Source organism: Fukomys damarensis, unplaced genomic scaffold, assembly GCF_012274545.1.
Source record: "Fukomys damarensis isolate Sample0158 unplaced genomic scaffold, DMR_v1.0_HiC HiC_scaffold_39, whole genome shotgun sequence".
NCBI lineage: Eukaryota > Metazoa > Chordata > Mammalia > Rodentia > Bathyergidae > Fukomys > Fukomys damarensis.
Genome location: NW_022900951.1, coordinates 96,848,500 through 96,866,059, shown reverse-complemented (window position 1 = coordinate 96,866,059; position 17,560 = coordinate 96,848,500).

Genomic DNA, 17,560 nt, shown 5'->3' with positions numbered 1-17,560 from the left:
TCCGCAAGGGGGCGGAGGAAGACGGAAGCTCTGACAAAGTTCAGCTTTGCCGAGGGCGAACGGGTGGGAAAAAGGAAAGGGAACGGTCCGGTAACGCAGTGGCCAGCAGTTGGAGTGGAAGGGAGGCTAGCCGCGAACATCTAAGTTCATAAAAACTTTTACTGGAGACTATGAGTTTCATTTCTTTTACAAGTGTGAATTCTGTTCTATTAGCCTTTTTAGGCGATATACCACCCTGCAGTACAATCTGAAGAAATAAAATTTATTAACTCACGCTAATTCGAGCTCTAGGATAACAAGACAATAGTAAATTACGGTAAACCCGCCCCCTCCCCTCTCTTCCCCCCCCATACTATGGATGGAACCCAAGGTCTCCCTCCACCACTGACCTACATCCTTGCCCCCCTTTTTAATATTTTGAGACAAGGTCTCACTGAATTGACCAGACTGGCCTCAAACTTGTGATCCACCTGCCTCAGCCTCTCTCCAGTAGCTAGCATTACAGGTGTGCGCCACCTCATCTGGTTCAGTAACGACTTTTTAAGAAACAAATTTAGTGCTTGGACAAGTATTGTCTTAATTGAATACTAAATGGTCCAGTCCTATGTTAACTCCTTCATTTTGACTAAAGTTTACTAACCACCTTCTGTGGACTATACAATGGAATAAGCTAAAGGTGTCTACCTTTTCAGAGGGCTCGGTAGATAGGTACGTGAACACAGACAAAACTATCTGCCTAAAGTATAGAAGCACAGAAAAGGGAATGACAACTGAATATTGCCATTTGAACTGTATCTCAAAAGGTGAGTAAATATTAAAATTTGCATTGTTAATTTATTATTTTCATAACATTTCATCCTCAGAGGACTTTACAATATGACTTATAATACGCATTCAGTAACTGTTTAATGAATGATAAGTTATGAATTACATACTTTAAAAAATTCCCTGGTAAGTTGCTTCTGACTGGGTAGCATGAAGAATGAAACAACTGGATGAATGTTTGGAGAGCAAAATATTTCTCTTCAGGATAAATATTGATCACATTCAACTGGGGAACTAAATAACATTCACTACTCTCTCTATTTCTCTCTCTCTCTCTCTCTCTCTCTCTCTCTCTCTCTCTGTATATATATGTGTGTGTGTGTGTGTGTGTGTGTGTGTAGTTTCCAAAAATTTGAATTTGCACCTATTTACCTTTGAGTTGAAATTCCTGTGCTTTTTTTCTATAAAAGTATTCCTGAAAACGTCCATCAGGATATTCCACATAAAACCATATCTAACTATATCTCATTTTCTTCACTATAAAATCAGACATCGATGTCATCATCTATTTATCCCTAATCTGTATCTGCTCAGTGAAGTAAAGCCACATGGCAAAATACCAAAGTGGCATAGTACAGCTCTGTTTTCACTTGGCAATAAGAAATTTGAATGAATTTCCTTAAGATAGTCTCCAAGATTTTGTTTTGTGAGAAAGCAAACTATGTGGCAATTATTGAACTATTGAATTTTTGTTGTTGTTGTTAGGACTTAAAATTATGAATGTTCCACTGTTTGTTTTTTGCGGTACCAGAGATCGAACTCAGGACCTTGTGCTTGTGAAACAGGCGCGGCAGCAGTGAGCTAAATCCCAGGCCCTCCACTGTTTAATATAACTACATTTCACAGGAAAGAGAAATAAGACAGTTGATATTTTCCTGGCAATTGAGTACCTAAAAAATTAGCCAGCAGATTAATTACCATTTTCTGAGTTACCTTTCCTAAAAACTTAGTTGCAAAAAAGCTTAGGAAACTTAGGAAATAGTTGAAAATTTAGAATCTATTTATCTTTCAATAGTGCAATTGAAACTAAAATATTTTAAAAATATAAATTACCATGGTAGGTAGAAACTATTCTTGATATGTGATTTATTACTTTTTAGTAAGTTGGAAGACACAAGACACTTTCCTTTTCAACTATATTAACACCAGTGAGGCTATCACTAGAATTGCCTTGCTTTATGTCCCATTGCCAGAAAGGTTTTAAAAGTGTGGAGACCCAACTGGGGTATGGTGAAAACTTGTTCTTTCAGAGCAAGACAACTGTCTCTTCCCTTCTGTCTATATTCCTCATATCTCCAAACCAGGAGAAACTAAAGTTAAAAAGCTACCTATAATGAAAAAAGACCAGAAATGAATTTTACTGTATTTTCAGGAAAGCATAGCAGACCAAGAAATTTGACTGGCTTTAATAGTTTTCTTTGCTGCAGGATCATTGGAAGTTTTGTTAGTTTTCTGTTTTTCAAAATGGTATTTCACCTACTTTCTTTTTATCAGAGCTCTTAACCTCAGTTTAGACAACCCAGTAGATTTTAAAGAGAAGAAACTGTACCAAATGGATTTGGACGTGACAATTGTTTCATTTTCTGTAAAGGTTTTTGACTGTTTACTGTGGACAAGTTGCCTATGTTTGCTTGCCAGATTTGAACATTATGGATTCCATGAGGGCAGTAACTGTCGTATCCTGTGTTAAAATGCAAAGAATCTAGTCAGGTGTAGTGACAAAGGCTTGTAATCCCAGCACCCAGGAGGCCGAGGCAGGAGGATTGCTGCCAGCCAAGTTTGAGGCCAGCCTGAACTACACAATAAGACCCCCCACAAAAAGAGCCAAGAGTCTTGCATATGCTTAATATATATTTATTTTTGACGATAAAAGATAAGAAAGTGATATTCATTCAGTCCTAGAGCCCTTCCTCTGATTTACACTCAGAGTCACAGATTTGGTAAGGTCACCACACCAGGGAAGAACAAATTCCAGCAGAGTAGAGAAAACATTGTCTTGAGCAGTTGTGTGTGGTTGGAATTCCAATACTGTCACCTACTAGCTCAGTAATCTTGAACCTGATTCTTCTTCTATAAAATAGGGACATTAATACCATACCATAGAATTGTTTTGAGGAGCAAATGAAATTAACTATGTATAGTGTCAAAATGCTTAGAGGTTCTATACTATACCACTCTGTCTACTGCTTCCACCTCCGTTCCTAGAACTCTACACCTGGAATAATCATTCCTCTTATATCCATACCTTTCTTCTCCTGGTCTTCCATAAAGACCCAGCTCAAGCACTAATTTATTTGCAAAGCTTCCCTTGGCCCAGTAAATGATAGATAGATAAGATTACTTAATGTTGTGTGAATGAATATCTAGACCCCAATAAGTGCTAAATATGTTTGCTTTTTCATCATTATCACCTTTTCTTCTCATTACTAAAAAATCTCTCCTTAAGTGACCTGTTAAATGCTGCTAATTGCCCTTTGTTCTTAAAACCTTGCAGAGTCAACTGTGTAGGGATAGATAACCCTCCTATCGGGAAATGAGGAGTACATATAATTGTTCATAGTGATAAAATTCATCAAAAAAACAACAGACAGCTTACTCCAAATATGAAAAAATGAGGGGAGATATTATGCAGGAGTTGTTCATGAAATATTACTTGGCAATATGCATTCAAACCAAATAAGAAATGAGTCAAAGAATTAAGTGTGGAGACTTTGTAGCGGGCCTATCTATTTAAACATAGGACCGAGACAAAACAACAGGATTGATTACTACTGTGTGACAGAATTAAATTTATAAATCCTGACACTCCATCCACTCGTTCATCTCCTGAATTCATATCAAGTACATATTGTTTAGTACCTACTCTATGCAGGATATAGTCATCATCAAGTCAAAGTCTTGGTCTTTGTTACAATTACATCCTAATAGGACATACAAAAAGCATATATAATTTAAATATATAAGGCAGCATCATATAGTAATGTGTCATGAAGAGAAATAAATGAAAAAATACAAATGGAAAATGATGAAGGTGCTATCATTAGGTTAGGGCAGTTCTCTGAAAAGGTGGTATATGAACAAAGAATGAAAAAACCTAAGAGAAATGGCCAGGAAACTATCTGGAGAAAAGCATTCTAGGTAATAGAGTATGTCGGTGCCCTTCAACCAATGACCATATCCATAGTTGATAGGTTGAGTTTATTTCTTTGTAAGGAGGGGTAATGCACACTACAGGAGACTGGAGTACCTCAGTAAGGGATGTTACAGCCTATTAGAAGATCTAGGCAACTTGGAGAGGGTCTCAGAAAGCAGGAATTTACTCTAACTCAGATGTCCTCAGAAACCTGGGACAATTGTATGATTGTGCACCTCAGTAATACAGGGACTGCAACAGCAGTCACCTATCTTGACTAAGAGAGGGGGACATCTAGTGTTTTCTGAGTGGCATGGTGACCTTGTTTTTGTCTCTGCTTAAAGTGTCTTGTTTTGTCTCATTCGGTCAGTTTCCCATGACCTTGTTTTAGGTTGGTGTTCTGTGGATTTATGTCCAGCAATAGAAGAACCTGCTCACTTGTGAATGCTGCACCAGCTTCTGGATATCATGGGCTGCCTGACATCCCTTTCTCAAACAGCAAACAAAAAGCCTTAGACTTTTATAAGTGGTGAGAGAGAAGGGAGGAGGTATGATAGTGGCACTCACCTTGTCTTTAATAGAAAGGAGTCACTTAACAAAAAGTAGTTACTTAATAATTATTACAGGAGACATACTAGAAATTTGTTATTTAGAATTCAGATGTAAGAAGTCCTACTATATTTTATTTTTGCTGAATCTTATAACCCCAGAATAGACACACTGTCAGTTGCATAGAAAATGCTTTGAATACTTTGTCCATTTTATCCTATCTCATTGAAATTTTTTCATTCAGATAGATTCAGAAAATGTGTAATTTGATGTGTGTCATTCATATATGTATACATAAAACTAGAGTATATATCTTACATATATAGTACATACATATACAAACATGAGGTACAGTAAGCACCCAATATTATAAACTATGTAACACATGCACGGAAAGCACCTGAAACGTGAGCAAAACTGACTCTGTGTTGGCTTGATATGGCCACTCCATGGAACTATGGAATATATCCTGTGGCCCTTTATCCTGTCATTCAGTTACTCAAGTAGGAGCCTATAAATCGTGGTCTCTGGTCGAGTTTGGACCTGGCAAACCTTGTGAGGAATCGAAAAATGAGTGGAACAGGTTGCAGTGGTGGCTTAGTTATTATCAATACGCTCACCCTTCACCTTGGCTGGGGGACATGTAGACCTGGGGAAGGATTTTATCAATGTAGTAGCAACAGTTTCCATGGTTTCTTTAGCTACCAGCAAAAGTGTTGGGCGGGTGTTTGGAGCCATAGTAACAGAGATCTTACAAAGCTCATGAAAGTAGCCCCTGCTTTTGTGGCTGGAATAGCTTCTGCATACTTTTCTGCAGTTCTGAGGGGGTGGCCTTAGGTGCCAGTGGCAAGTACATTCCAGTCCCTGAAATAATCCCAAGCCAAGCAAAATCGCCCACTCCTGGCTTACACTCTAGCTTTCAGTCTTCAGACTCTCATGGCCTCAGCTGTCATCTGGTCTCACCCAAGTCTCCTGCTGCTCCTGCCTGTGGTCCCTTTAGCAAGTGAGAGCAGTGCTTACGACTGCTGGACAACCTCATGGCTTCAGCCTCCTCCATGTATTACAGCAGTTACTTTCACTGATAGGGGAGAGACAACCCCAGGCAAAGCATCCTGGAGGAGGAGAGGAAGTTCAGCCTGGGGCAGAGGCCAGTGGGACTGTTGCATCTTTGCTCTGGGGAGGTCACTTGCCTTTGACTCTCACTTCTGTCCATTTGCATTTTGCCCCATCTACCCTCTTTGTCCCTATTTTCATCCATTTCTTCAATCTATCCATGGTAGCCGCTTTCTTATTCTTCCTTTTCCTCTCTTACCTTTTCACTCATCCTTGGGCTCCTTCTCGGGTGCCCAGGTCTCCCTTTTTCATCTTCTGGGTCTGGTATTGGACGTGGTCAGGGGGCAAAGATGTGTGCATCCCATTTACTTTTTGGTTTTATCATTTGTGAACATACTTTTATCCTCCACTAGACTGAGCTTGTGGAAAAGAGAAGCTATCATTACAGCGTTTGCAGTGGCTGGTGATAGGTGCTCAACCATTGAGTGCTGAATGGATGAACAGAACTTTTTGAAGTTGTACAAGCAGTTGTGCAAGTGGAAGTTCTTTGTAGGGAGTTGTCACAGGTTGAGGCTCTGGTCTTAAAATAGGACAACCTTCCTCTAAGACCGGATAATTGGGTGGATGTAGGAAAAGAGATATGTTAAGTCGCAGATAAAGCTACCTTAAGAAAGCTACTATTAAGTGATCTCATATTTGACCTTTAAAACCAAGATGAGGGTGAGATCAATTTTTCTCTGAGAGTGAATATTGGTATGGAGAAATAGATTGGGGAAAGGGAAGTAATTATAATTATTTCTGTGTAAGTATTCATATTTAATATTTATTGAATGTCAGGTACCTTATATGCACTGTGTTAAAGATGAAAATGTTTTTAAGACATTATACGCATTGAGAGGCAGGTTTCAATGCATCTGATTTTATTTCTTTGTTCCATTCAGAGGCTGTTAATCACTCACTTGGTTTCTGTAGCTCCTGTGAAAGTGCATGGGTGGTTGTTCAAACTGTTTAAGTGAATGAACACTGGAAACCCCTATTCTGCCATCTTGTTGACATCACTTCCTGGTTTGCTTTTTTGTGTTTTGTTTTGTTTGGCTCTGATTCTCACCTGGCTACTCAGACTTTCTGTAGTCTGTACCATTTGATAGTATTATCAGAACATTAAATTTGAAGCACTGAGTTTCATTTATACCAACTTTTTATTAAAGTTGAAAATATAAAGGGAGACTAGGACTTAACAGGACCTGTTGCATCTTACTTTACATAATTACATACAATTACAATTATATGTAATAAAATTATACGTTAAGTCTATATATTAAAAAGGGATTTCTGCTATTGGGTTATGTATTACATGTCTATGTCTTTGAGGAGATTAAGCAAGAAAGAGAGAAAATTGGAAATTTGGGAGCTCCTGAAGTTTGAGGAATTTCTCCAAAGAATATTTGTTATAGAATGAGTTTTTCTCCCTTCCAACCAAATTCATATGTTGAATGTGTAACTTGCAATGGGACTGTATTTGGAGATAGTACTTTTAAGGGGCAATTAAAGTGAAATGAAAAGACATAATGATGGGACCTAGTTCAGTAGTAATGTTATCCTTATGGAAAGAGAGTGAGATTAGTAATCTCTCCCTCTTCGTGCACACAGAGGAAAGGACATGTGAAGATGCAGTGTGAAGGCAGCTGTCTAAAGGCCAGAGAAAGAGCCTTTGCCAGCACTAACTCTGCTGGTACCTTGATCTCGGACTTATAGCCTCCAGAATAGTGAGAACATAAACTTATGTCGTTTGAGCTATCCAGCCTGTAATATTTTATTATGACACTTTTAATTGACTAGTACAATCCTGAACTAGAGACTAATATAGTCCTGAACTATAGTAAATTGTTTAAAAATATTTAAGTATTTTAGAACATTTAGTAAATCTACAGTCTTATCAAAATTTTACTAAGAAACGAGCTGTAAAGTACATCTCACATTTTTCTTTTTTAATGATTTATACTTCCTACCTCTTAATTTGTAGAAACAAAATATAGCTAAGAATTAAAACTAACTGCCAGTCAATTTTAGCCGACAATCTTTTTTAAAATAATTTTAATACATGTGGTGCTGATTTCTTATTACGTGTTCAGTGTTAAAACAAATAATATATTTATGTTTTTTAGAATTAGTTTTTATTAACTGACTCAGGAGAAGATTTCATGCTTGAAAATAGTATTACAAAGGGATTTTTTTAAAAAACAAAGATACCAGTATGGTTTTATCTAGTTAATTTTCCTATTTCTAATATTTTTAAACGATAGTGTGTGTGGTTTGTTTTTTTTTTTTTTGCTTACTTCTTTTCAGTGTTATTCATAAGTTTCTTTTTCCCTCTTCTCTATTCCCATGTCTACATTAGAATGAGTTTAGACAATGTGTTTGACAGGTAAATCTGTAATTTGTGACAAGATGCGAAAGTATTACCGTCTGAAATTTGTTCTTATAGATACCTTTGGAAAATGCTCAAGGGACCTGAACTCATAGAAGCATAGAAGTAGAATTGGAGAGTAGTCTAAAAGTAATTTTCTGAGGCAATAACCAAATTATTCTGGATGTGATCTCCAGAGGATAAGATTGTTTAATATGAAAATTCTTTTCTACACTATTGCAGAATTTTAATACTCATTTTTCAAATTTTATACAACAGGAAAAAAAATCTCTTTAGACTGTAATTTGCTAGGCTCTTCTTGCTTGAGGGAGACAGAACAATTATTTTACCTTATGTTCTTTAGATATTTACAATAAAATCATGAAGTGTTCCCTCAGCCTTCTTGTCTTCAGTTTCTTTCATCTTTCCTTATCATTTCCTTCTTTGACCCTGTGCTTTCTTTTGAAAATATAAATCTTCCATGCTGATTTATTTGAATAGCACTTTGTAAACTCTAAAGCATTATGCATATGTAAGTTATTTTATTATTATGAAGGTCGTTTCCTGGCCCCCACTGTCACTGCTCTTACTCATTGGTGGAAGACTGAACTCTCTTAAAGCACAAATACGAGGGTGTCAGTCCCCTCCTTTAAATCCTTCCATCGGCCTCGATAGCCTTCAGGGTCAAGTTCAGGCCCCAATGACCCCTCTCTAGTCACGCGCCCTGCCGCTCTCTCTTGTTGCATCCTCTGCTATTCTGTTCTCCTCAGTATTCTGTGTTCCTTCCCTGGACTCTGTCCTCTGGTACAGAGGGGCCCTGCCAGCCTCTCCCCCGTCCAGCTTGGCTTACTCACTGCAGCTATGGGCACTCATTGCTTTTGTAATAAAGTGACTGCAGACAGAACTAGCTGAAATGTCACCTTTTCCTGGTTGGCCATTCCCCAGCCAGACTCCCCAGATCAGCCTGGTTTTGAGGCTCCTGTGTTTGCCCACACAACTCCATACTTCCCTCTGTCCCTCTGGATTGCATGTATCTCTTTACCCATCTCTGTCCTGGGCTACACCCACCCCCTGGAAAGCATTGCCTCATATACATAGGTTTATTTTTTTCTTTTCATTATGATAATTTTCAAATTTTCAGGAATGTAAATGTAGTAGTATAATTAATATCATATGCTTATCACTTGGGTTAAACGTTTGTTAACATTTGGTCATATTTGCTTCAAATTTTTTTTCTTTTGCTGAGGCATTCAAAGAAAATTATAAATGTCATCATACTTCAATGTTAAATATTTTCATATGCATCTCTTCAAAACAGGATATTTCCCTATTTAATCACAATATCATTAAATCATTGGCTAAATTAACAATAATTTCCTATATTATTTAATACCTATACTTTAATTAATGCTTTAATTTCTATATCCCCAATACCTAGCACAATTCCTGACAGGTAGCAATACATGTTTGAATAAATTCATTGCTCTGTAATAACAAATGAGACAGTCAAAGCTTATTTTCTGATGTTTTAGAGGTATTTTTCAATTATGAAGATACAAGAAGGAAGGGAAAAAAGTCAAGAAAATGATTAAGAAAAATGCAAATGGCCATGCTTTTTTCCTTTAAAAGTATAGATACTAGTAAAATGATCCCCCATGTATTTGTGGGAGGATATTTCTCTCCTCTAATTCCTTTGAACCAATACTAGGTATCATTCCATTTATAAATAATTTAGCAAGTTTCTCTATAAGATAGACATTTTTTAGTACATAGCCACATACCATTACTATGCCTAAGAAGTTAATAATTCCTCAATTTTCATCACAGCTAATACTTTGGTTTTTGTTATTTTCTAGCCTGGAAGCTTTATATGAGGGAGACTAGCACAAAGAAAATGAAGGTGTGATGGCTTCTTTCCAGTGACTAATCATTGGAATATTAATCAAAGAATAATCTGCTTCCTCTTGTTTCTAGCAACAATAAACTAAAATGTTCCCTTTTAGTATTTTATCACTAGGAATCGGGGTCTTTCCAAGGAGGTTGAATGGGACAAAAAGCATTTTTAGGTATGACTGTCAGCTTCTGAGCTGGAGAACATGAAATAACATGCTCCCTGGGCTGGGGATGGGGGAGGAAAGGGAGAACAGGCTCTTTCAGCTTTGATGGAGTATCTCTTGTGTGTCCTTCTGGACTAGAATGGCTCCTATTCCCTGTCACTTCCACAAAAAGGGAGGGCAGTGAACAGATTGAGAACATACCGGATAGCCATTTGTCTGCCATCTTCCCCTATGAGTACCTTCTTAGGCAGATTTCTTTAGGGTCTACAGATCTCTATAACATAAATGAAGATGGATCCTACCTTGAAACACACTGTTCTCTGACTACGTTCCCTGTCCCATTTTGCACATCTGTCAGACACATACAGGGCCTATTAATGGTAACTCAGGAATGCCATCTCATGAAATGAGGTTTCCTTACAATTCTGTTTGAATGACTTAAAAAAAACCAAAACAATTCTTATCCAGACCCTATTTTCCCCAAGAAACAACTATACAGAAAATCCACATCTTTACTAAAATACAAAATGTGCCCTACAAAATGATAAACTGATTTTTTATTCAATTAATTGAACAGGTATTTGGTAAATTGCTCTTGGTGATGTGCTATGCACAGTTTGAATCGGACAGAAAGAAAAACACTTTGGAAAATTGTCATAAAAAAACAGATCTTCAAAGAGAGACCAGAGAGTGAACACTAGTGAAAGGCCCATGCTAGGCCACACAAAACCAAGGCAAAGGAAAGCACAGGCAGAGGAAGCAGTAACAAGTAAGACAAGCCTGGCATGGGCAGCCCAGGTGTCCTGAGATACAGTTACCAAGAACACAACCCTGGTCAGATTCCAGGTCAAGAATGGCATTATAGAGCACATCCAAGATTATGTCAACAGGGTAGCCCATGACAACAGCTGGCATATTTCTAAAACCAAACCTTCCAACATTTCCTCCATGTGGTCCTCTCTTTCTTGCTTTCTTGCTTTCTTGCTTTCTTGCTTTCTTGCTTTCTTGCTTTCTTGCTTTCTTGCTTTCTTGCTTTCTTGCTTTCTTTCTTACCAGGGATCGAACTCAGATCCTTGTGTTTGCGAGGCAGGTGGCAGAACCACTGAGCTAAATCCCCGGCCCTGGTCCTCTTATTCTTAACCAAACCTTAGGAGAAAAGAAGAGGATTGATTTACATATTAGGCAGTCTGCATCTTAATTGAAAAATACAGCATACAAATCTATATGCCATTTGAAATTTTAATTACAATGATAGAAGCTCTTTTTTTTTCTTTTCTTTCTTGTTTTGGTACTGGGTATAGACTTCTGGACTTTGCACTTGTAAAGCAGGTGGCGGCACCACTGAGCTAAATCTCTGGCCCCTAGAAGCGTTTTCTTTATTGTTAAAATAACTTAGGAAAGTTGACACTGCAGTGACCCCCTTCTCTTTATCTCTTTATCAGCACAAGTGACTGAAAAGTGCTAACACTTATCCTAGTTATGGAACATGAGACATGTTTTGGTAAACAAATAGTTCAATTTACACCTGTTGAATATGAGAGTGATGTGTGAGTCAATGAATGTTAAAAACATGATCCTGACATTTAGGAGAGAGAGCAGAGATAAAGGTATAGATCTATAAATCAGTGAATGTGAAAGAATGATAGATGCATCCATAAGAGTAGAAAAGATCTTAAAGGTAGATAAGATAAAGTGGAAATTCAAGAGTTCCAAGAAGTGGACGTCGGACAATAAAATTTTGACAAAATACTTCTACACCTTGAGGAATGGAGAGAAGAGAAACCAGTCAACAAAACAGGGAGAAGTTAGAGAGATGAAGTATCCAACAATGTTACGAGTTCAAAGAAATAAAGTAGACTGACACTTGGTTCTAGTAAACTAAAGAGTGTTTTATAAGGCACAACTCATATTCAATAGATTGCAGAGAAAATGGCAGGAAGGAAAATAAGTTAGCAATACATTTTGAGTACTATTTAAAGAAGTTCGACATTAAAGCAAGAGTAATATATAAGTGTAATATGCAAATCTTTCTTCTTGCAAAATCAAAAATTCTTTTGTAATGTCTGTAATCCTGTATCCAAATTATACATTTGGATATGAGAATCATGTGTACACAGTTGTAGGGTTTGATTAGAGAAACAAAGTGAAAAGCAAGAAGGGATTACTATTCGACTTGGTGCAATTGTGGGGGCTAGGAAAGAAGTCAGTGGAAAGCTACTGCCCTCTGCATTTGATGGTGGCCTGAAGTTCCCATAGATATTTAGAACCCACAGTTAGGAAGAAGAGGTGGGTGTGATGTAGGGAATAGCAAGAAAAATCTGGATCATAAAAGGATTCACTTGAATCCATGAGGACAGACTAAAACCTATGAAAACTTAATGGAACTGGCATCTGTCTTCTACTGCTGCCAACCTGGAGAAGGAGATAGTAGCATCCTTTGCCACAGAGCTGCTCACAAATTCAGCCCAGGACTCAGTGAAGTTGAAGAGCACTTGTTGGAGTTGGAGCCACTTCAGGCACCGCTGCTGCCCCATGTCACCAGTGCGCCAGTGGTGTCAGTGTGTGTACACGTGGTATTAGTACCTGGTCCTATGCCAAACTTTAGAGCATAATGCTCATTTCTTCACTTCTACCTCCCAACTCTTGCACAAAATTTTTGTCTGGTGCATCTTAACTGAGAACCATATAGGGAAGGCAGTCTTAGGAAGGCAATCTCAGGAAACTTGGTTTAGCTAAATTGATGAAGCTACCACAACACATGTGAGACATTATGGTAAAACATCACTGGTCAGTATTCATTGGAAGAATGATATACCATGACAAAAGATATTTAGGTCACTGTGTCATCAGTTATGGGCAAGGACTTCCCAGTGTTTGTTGCTCAAATCAACAAAAGCTGTGTCCAGGAAGGGATCATTTAACCAGTCACATCCATCCCAACAATCCTGCTACCTGCCTAAGTTCCACAGTGTTGAGTGGAGCAGGAGTTACTGGCTTTTGGAAAGCTGGTCGCCACGAACTTTGATCACTGACTTCTGACATATGAAATAGACCATCCAGCGCTGAACCTTCCACCCTGCCTTTCAGTGTTCACTTACTGTCTTTACAACCATTGAATAAATAGGAGTGACACATATTATAGATGGCACATAAAGCTTAAATGTATAGGCTTTGTATGAACAGTGATTCGTTTCCAAATCTTCAGATGAGAATATGAACCTGAAATCCATCCAGCTGTGACTCATGGATGTCATCCCAGATTAAATACAAAATTTCAGAGTTTCTGTCTCTGTACTTGTTTTTCTTTTTGGTACTGGGGATCAAACTCAGGACCTTGCACTTGTGAGGCAGGTGGCAGAACCACTGAGCTAAATCCCAGTCCTCTGTCTCTGTACTTTTAAGCGCACCCATTAGGAATATGAAATAGTTGGTGACCCATGGGTGCCAGAGAAAAACAGCAGAGAGTAGCTTGAGAATCCTGGGAAGTTTGACAGGAAGTCACGAAGATATTCTCTTAATTTACAAGTTGCACATTGTGCACTTTTTAATAGGAAAAATATTGGATAATTGTGTTTTTATTTACTAACCTTCAATGAAAAGCTATGGTCTTTTTTTTTTTTAGGCTAGCATTAAGTTATAACCAAAACATGGGTAAGTAGCTCAACAGGCCACACATAATTTAAATGTATTTTTTCCCTCTGGATAAATTGTTATGAGAAGAGAAATATTAATTTAGGTATTAAAGTTTTGCACCTAAAACATCTCCATAAGATCCTGGTTACTATTTTTTTAAAAAGTAATATAAATTATTAGTGTTAAGGAACCTTCAGAGGTTGTGGTAATAATGATAATAATAATAATAACAATAACCACAACAACTATTGATTTAGAAGGTGCTATGTGCTGCGCAGTAAACAATTATCTCTTTAACTCTCCCAACATCCCCAGGCAGTCAGTAGTATGATTACTTGCACTTGAAAATGAGGAAATTAGAGTTCAGAAAGGTTGTGACTTATATAAAGGTGCAGAGTAAATTCCAGAGACTGAGTTCAAACCCGGCCTACACACCACTGCATACATACTTGCAAAATTTCACACTGATCAGTAGCAGACACCACTTCAACAAAAGATACATGAACATGAATGTTTACTGTAGTGACTTCTTTAGCATTTGAAAAAGCTATGCCTGTCAATGGGGGTGTTGATTAAACTGGTACACCCATTCATGGAATCATTATGCATCTGTTAGAAGTAATATTACTTGTGCTCTGGTGGCCTCCAATTCCACGTATATAATAATGAGAAGGTGGTTTAATTTTGAAGGTTACTTCCAGCTCTAATAAATACCCTTTGACCTAATAAATCTCCTCTATAGTGAAGTTCTTTGAAAAAAGAACAAACAAGGTGTGGTGGTACATACTTATAATCCAGGTATTCTGAGGGGGCTGAGGCAGGAAGATTGCAAATTTGAGTCCAGCCTGAGCAACTTAGTGACTCGGTGAGACCCTGTCTCAAATAAAAAATAAGAACGGCTAGGGATTGAAACATTGATAAATGGTCTCTTTGTGCCTTATCTGTGTTCTTTGTCATGTGATTTTGTGGTTCCTCTTGCTTCCTTCCTATCAGTCTTTTGAGAAAGGAGTTAATGCATTTCACCAGAAATGTGTCACATTACTGTAAAAAATAAGTACCTTTCCCCCAAAAGACAATTTTTTTTAATTTTATTGAGTTTATTGGTACATTTTAGGGATACAGTACAATTACATTCATTGTTGGGATCATGTACCTCTACATGGCAAGTCTTGATTCTCATTTTTTCCCCTTACCTCTGTCCTCCCTTCACCCCCTCCTCCCCTCCCCATCTACAAACACTTTATTTTCATCTTTTCATGGATACATATTGAAGATATACTCCTAAGTGAAATAAATAAGTCACACATGTGTAAATACCAAATAGTTTCCCTGGTGTGAATATTCTGCAACAATGCATAAGATTCTAATAAGATTACTGACATTTAGAAATTTGAAGAAAGGAGCTAAAGGTGTAGGGAAGGTGTGATGCATAGGGGAAGAACAAAAAATGAAAAGACCAAAAGACAATTTTTAACCAATGCACTAGAAACGCATAAATAAAACAGTTGAAACATCACACCCCACAACACTAGCAAACAGAAACAATAGCAAACTATTCGGTATCCATTTCCACCCTTTTTCCAAATTCTGGACTTTCTTCTTAAAATCACCTGTTACCTATATAGCTGATTAGTGATAATAATGATGATAATCAGTCTTTATTTTACAGATTTTAAAAATATTATCACCATTGGGCCGGGAATGTAGCTTAGTGGCACCGCGCCTGTCTGGCAAGCATAAGGTCCTGAGTTCGATCCCTGGTAACGCGCCCCCCCCCAAAAAAAAACTATATATATGTATTTTGTCTAGGATTTAACCCAGGCAAGGAGGCTGCACCTATGGGAATGTAGGCTCCGGTGGCCTATGAGGAGAAGCTCGCAGACGCCCTCTGCTGGCCGTGTGCCACCTCTGCCCGAGGGTCCTCCTGACTGCCGCCAAACTCTCCCCACTCACACCTTCCATATTTGCTTTTCACAAATCACCGTTCTCACCATTCATGGGGCAGTCTGGGTCTATGAAGTGACATTAAGCCTGAGGGGTGGTGTGGGGGTAAAGTGGAGCTTGAGGGGGCAGTGTCGTGGGATGCGTGTGGAGCCCAAGAGGTAATTAGTGTGTGTGAAGGGAAGTCTGTGGGGTCAGGGTGACTGCAGACGGAGAAGGAGGATGTACAGCTTCTGGGGTCATGAGGAGCGGGAATGCAAAGCCTGTGGGTTGCTCCTGTGTCACGAGTCAAACTTGCGTGAGTGTGGTCCAGGCACAACCCATATCACCTGTGCCTGTGACCCTTATTATGAAAACAAGATAGTTTTAAACAAATGTAAATACTGGATATGTGTCATATACATTCTCACTCTCCAACTCTTATGGGAACATCTCCGTGAGAATCAGAGGTCAACAATCTTTCCAAAACCTGCATGTTCCATACCCTATGTCCCTACCCTTTCCCATCCTCTTGCTAACAGTCTGCTAGATGGTGATATTGTCCTAAGACCTTTAAATCTTGAGTCTTACCCATCTATATCTCCTTGCTAGCTATGTGGTAGTAAGTGTATCATTAAGGTACTCTGAGTAAATAACATCTAGAATCCACTTATTAATCAACACATGTCAACTGGGCACCTACTCCAGTTGAACCTGGAGCTGAGTGGTGGGAATACAACAGTGAAAGCTGGGTGTGATGGTGCATCCCTGTAAACCCACTTACTTGAGAGGCTGAGACAGGAAGATTGCAAGTTTGATCCTAGTCTGGACAATTTAGTGAGATCTGTCTCAATATTTAAAAAATAAAAATAAAAGGGATGGATGGAGATATAGCTCAGTGACAGAATGCCCCTGGGTTAAATCCTCAGTATTGAAAAATAAAAAGATAATTTCCTTACTTTCATGAAAATTTCTACCCAATTGACAAGTCAGATAATAAACGGATAAGTTAAAAAATAGCGCTGAGTATGTCAATGTAAGGAAGATGGTACAACTAGGAAGAATACAATGGACTCTAATTTTGTTTGTAGGCCATGGGAGGCCACTCCAAGGAAAGGATGTGAAAGCTGGACCTGAAGGATAAGAAAGAAGGAGCCTGTAAAAAATGTTGGTCAAAGATCCTAAGTTGGGAAGGTTTCATATATTCTAGGAGAGGCCATGAGGCCAGCTTATGAGTCAAGGGAGTGATGCTTCAGGGAGTTTAGAGAATTAAGCAGAGGATGGATTTAGGCAAAGCCTTAAAATCCATGCTAAGGATTTTGGATTAAATCCTAGGGTAAAGTGTGAAGGCACTGCTTTTATTTCTAATTACTGACATGATGTGATGTCGTTTTTGAAAAGGCCACATGGTTAATGTAATAGATGAGAGAACCCATCTATGTTTCCTTGCTAGCTCTGTGGTAGCTTAAGTGTATCATTAAGGTACTTGGAGGCAGGAGTGAGAGTTGAAGTCTGGAATGTGTTAAACTTCATCCCCAAAGCAAGGAGTTACTTTCAGGAGTTCAGGGAAGAGCTCATGATGACAACTTGGTTACAGTTGGTAACAGTGTAAATGACCAAGAAGTAACCAGATTCACAGCATATTTTGAAGTGAGGACAGAAAGGATATGCTGACATAATGCCTGTGAGGGCTGGGGAGGAGGAAGGCATCATGGATAGTGTCTTGGTATTTTCAGGCTGTCATAATAAAATATCATAAACTAGGTGGCTTGAACAACAACCAAGTGGCTTGAAGTCTGAGACCAAGGTATTGGCATGCTCAGTTTCTCCTGAGATTTCTCTCTGCCTTGCAAAAGGTGCCTTCTCCCTCTGTCCTTGGGGGGGGGAGGCAGGGAGAGGAGGGGAGAGGGGAGAGGGAGACAAGAGAGACAGTCTCTTAGAAGACTGCCAGTCCTATTGGATCAAGACCTCCCTCTTCTGACC